We start from the raw sequence: 4,236 nt of genomic DNA on the forward strand, positions 1-4,236 counted from the left end.
TTTTCACAAGCCGACCCTGACTTTCAGGAAATGAAATGAAAATGGCAGAATTATCAATCTGAAGATCCACAAGCTAAAAAAAAGAAACTCTTTTGAGGGACGCCATCTCAGTGGTGACACTGTAAATTCCAGATTGCCCGACATACTGGGAACCATTTCATGGGGTCAGGTTCCAACAGGTCTCTGGGTTTAAGGGAGTCAAGTCTATGTTGAAGGCAGAGAGGGAGAAGAGGACATAAAAAAATGGATTTTAGTTTTTGCACACCACCAAGGTGGCTCATGTGTGTCAACATCAAGGAATCCCTCCTCCTGGGAGCCAAGAGGAAGTTTCTAAAAACTAGAAGGGGAAGGTGTTTTTCCCTCTTGTTATCAATCTAGCTTCTGAGATATTCTATTAGTGACATATGTCCTTCCCCCAAAACAACAATGAAGTGTTCCGTGTGCTAACAACATAGCTTAAAAAAAAAAAAAAAGTAAAACAAAATTCTGCATTTTTATAAAACTTGAGAAAAAATAGTATTTCAAACTGTACAGTCACCAGAAGTACACAGTTATCAAAAATACAAACACTTCACTTGGCATCTCCAGCATCTCCAGCACCTTCAGCTTCCTGTGCCTGGTCTGTTTTGGCATCTCCATGTTCTGCAGGGTATTTCCATCCTTGCCAGCATCAGCTTTCCCCTTTTTCCCTTTGGGTACCTTCTCTCCCTTCTTTGCAGGGGCCTTTTTAGGCTTGCGCTTTGGCTTTGGAGGAGCAGGTTTAGCAGATAACCTTGCAGATCTTCTCTGTGGCTCATCCTTCACCTTGGCTTTATCTCCTTTATCATCCCCTTCAGCCTTTCTCTTGGGCATGGTGGGGATGGTGGCGGGACATAAGCGCTGGACACGGGGATGCGGCGGCACGCGGGCTTTGGCCGGTCCGGGGGTCGTTCTCACCTCTTCTTCTTCCCAATTTGACTTCTTTCCATAAGGAACTCAAAGAATTAAGATTTGTGAGTCATTTCTTTATGAGGCCAGCCAGTGAACTCCATTAAATGCAAAATCAAGGGGTAAGCTTTTGGGATGGGTTGTGTGGTTTCTTTGGGGAAAATATCTGACTAACTCAAGCACTATATTTTTGAGAGGAAATGTAAATTTGTTAATAGAAGCCATTGAAATAGTGTATTTAAATTATCAAAATGCTTTTGAAAATATTGGGTACTAAGGTTACTAAAAAAAAATTGAGCTTTCATATGATTAAAAGTGAAGGGAAGAAAAAGTAACATTTGAAGTAGATAGAAAATGAACATACAGAAATCAAATAAAGGATAAAGAGGTACATTTCTGAGTAATGATAGATAATCATTTAAATCAGGATGCCTGGGTGGCTTAGTGGTTGAGCATCTGCCTTGGGCTCAGGTCATGATCCAGGGGTCCTGGATCAAGTCCTACCTCGGGCTCCCCTCAAGGAGCCTGCTTCTCCCTCTGCCTATGTCTCTACCTCTCTCTGTGTGTCTCTCAGGTATAAATAAATAAAATCTTTTTTTTTAATCTTTCCTTAGGAAGAAGTGGGGCTACCTATTTGTGTGCTAGGAAACAAAAAGCAGGATGAAATGAGGACCAATGAACTTAGAGAGAGAAATTAACAGAAAATTCATCAGCTGAAAACATCTAGAAAATCTGGAACAGAACTTATATACCTTAGGGCAGCTATGTGACCTACAAAAAAGCAATAAACTCCCTAGACATTTGAGCCTTTTGTCAGGTTTTTCTCTATCAGACCAAATGCAAAGTTTTATTTGGTAAAATAAATCAATGCACTAAGCATCAGTCAGCCTGAGAAACAGTGGATTTGACTCTTAAAGAAAGCCAACAATAATCAACTTTGACATGATTTCTATTTATTCTTTCTCCTCCCCCTCCTTTTGATTAAGTACTTTTTGAATTTTGAAAAGAACTTCATGAATCATTCTGTGGCTGCTTAATATTAATAGTAATGGGATTTATTCTATTGAAATGGGTTCATTATCATGCCAGCTGCCGAGCTTATGTCTCCAAATAGGCTTCTGGAAATAGAATCTTCTAAATACCTTTCTTGCAGGAGAACTGCAGACTGAAAATGGGAAAATATACAAATATTGCTGAAGTTCATGCTAAAATCAACATAAACTGACAAGTCAAGCCTGCCAAACACTCAAAGCTCATCCCTTATGCTCTGGCTATGGATGTCTTCAACCACCTCATCTCCACCAAGCTTTCTGTAAACTCAAGACACTCTATTTCCTGGAATGATCTCTGAACCTATCTAAATCATGCTTCTTCCATTAAAACCTTGCCCATTCTCTTTAGTTAGAAAGAATTTCTCCCTGCTTTGTGCATGTTTGTTGCATTCCCATCTGTCTTCTCTAGAACACTGTAAACTCCTTGAACATAGAGTGTCTGTGCTGTAGCACTTAGCACACAGCATCCGGAGTAGAGCAATCGTTCGCCACATCCTTGTTGAGTTCCATTGACTCTCCACGGAGTCCCCCAGCCTTTGTGGCCAATACAAGGTAGAGCAAGGAGCACAGAAACTAGGATGTGCCTTTCTAGGTACATCCCCTCAAATGAAGCAAATCAAAATTAAATTTTGCAAACTAAAAGCCATAGTTCAGAGACTTATTAAGCCCACCAAGTGGGCTTAAGAAAACCTTCTAAAAAGGAAGGTCACGAGAGGAAGAATGAGCTAATTTACAGCGCACAAGGTAGAGAGATTCCCCTGACCTTGAACACTATAAGATTTACTGCTTAATTATGTGTGTGCCTATCCCCAGGTCCCATGTTTCCCAAGAAAGGGACTGTGCTTCATATTTCACTTCATTCAAATAGCACTTCATACAGTGCTGAACACATAAGAGATTCCTAGTGATTATATTTTTCATAAATTAGTGATGGCTACAAAAAAGGAAAGAAAAAAGCAACAGGAAATCCACAGGCCCTGACAAATTCAGGTTAAACATAATTGTCTTCCCTCAGATATTTAAGCAACTGGTTTCTGGACAAGTGACAGGCTAATTTATTTATCTGTGTTCATACATGTGTGCTTGTTTGTGAGTATATGAGTGTGCACAGGAATTTAATTATGTTTAAAGTGTGCAAGAAGAGCTTCACTATTTAGAGGAATACTTTATCCTTCACATGAATCTGAATTTCCCCTCAGTGGGCTGGCCTTCTAAAATTCCCAAAATCATTTCTGTTCTTGGTCATCTTTCCAAGGAGCAGAGAAACTGGGTTTCTTAGAGAAACATTTGCCTCACTTACCCTTGTGTAGATGGACCATATAAGAGACAGAGTGCCAAATGGCAGCCATGAGGAGAAACCCAGATTTCCAAGGGCAAATTTGAGGAAAACACCAAAATTCTGCTATAAAAAAAATGAATGGAACAAAATCCTGCAGCTGGCCTGGCTCTGGGCAGTATCAAGTGGGCTGTTTCGATATCTGGTATCCTCTTTCTCGAAGGAAACAAAACCCTGTTGTCATCTCTGTCAGAATCTTTTTCTTGCTTCTCTAAGTTTCTGATTTTCTGGGGAAAAAAACTCTCTCTCAAAAAAAATATTAAAAAAAAAAAACTCTTATGTGTAAACTTCCCTCAAATAGACACTTGCTAATGGCACTTGGTAAAGTAACCACCTCTGCTCTTCCCTCCTGAGTGCCACTGCCTCCCTCCTACCCTTATTTCTTCCTACTTGGGGAGCCAAGAGATTGATCTTCCAATCTCATTCCTTTTCTTTGATACTCTCCTTTTTTCTCCTTTATTTTTTTTTTCTGTTCATAGAAATGAAAGAGGGTTTAAAAAAAATAAGAAAAACAGAAAGAGGAAAAAAGAATGGGAGAAAGGTCTTCCTGCAGAGGGAGTAGGAAGCTATGAAAGGAAGGAAAAAGAAATTGGTAGAAAATGCTGCCTGGGATTGGTTTGGTATCATTAATCCTACAACATTTGTTTCACTGGGTATAATGTTTCTCAGAGCTTAAGAAAAGAATTCTCATTAAGTAAATCTTTACAGAACTAAGGTCACTGTTTGTGTTGAATTCTTTGTTTGGAATTTAATATTATTTATTCACCATCCACAGGAATTCATCTTGAATAGCTGCATAAAACAGAATGTGTATATAATATGCATATGCAAAGGAGGAAATAAAATAAATGTTTATTGAATACTTATTCTGTGCTTATATATTATCTGGTCAACCAGTACCATCCTGTGAGATTAACATTA

General features: G+C 39.0%; 1 pseudogene; it reads right to left on the minus strand.

Moving 5' to 3' along the window:
* Window positions 1-534: 534 nt before the first annotated feature.
* On the minus strand, window positions 535-940 carry LOC140642203 (non-histone chromosomal protein HMG-17 pseudogene; annotated as a pseudogene).
* Window positions 941-4,236: the final 3,296 nt, after the last annotated feature.

Source organism: Canis lupus, chromosome 11 (assembly GCF_048164855.1).
Source record: "Canis lupus baileyi chromosome 11, mCanLup2.hap1, whole genome shotgun sequence".
Classification (NCBI taxonomy): domain Eukaryota; kingdom Metazoa; phylum Chordata; class Mammalia; order Carnivora; family Canidae; genus Canis; species Canis lupus.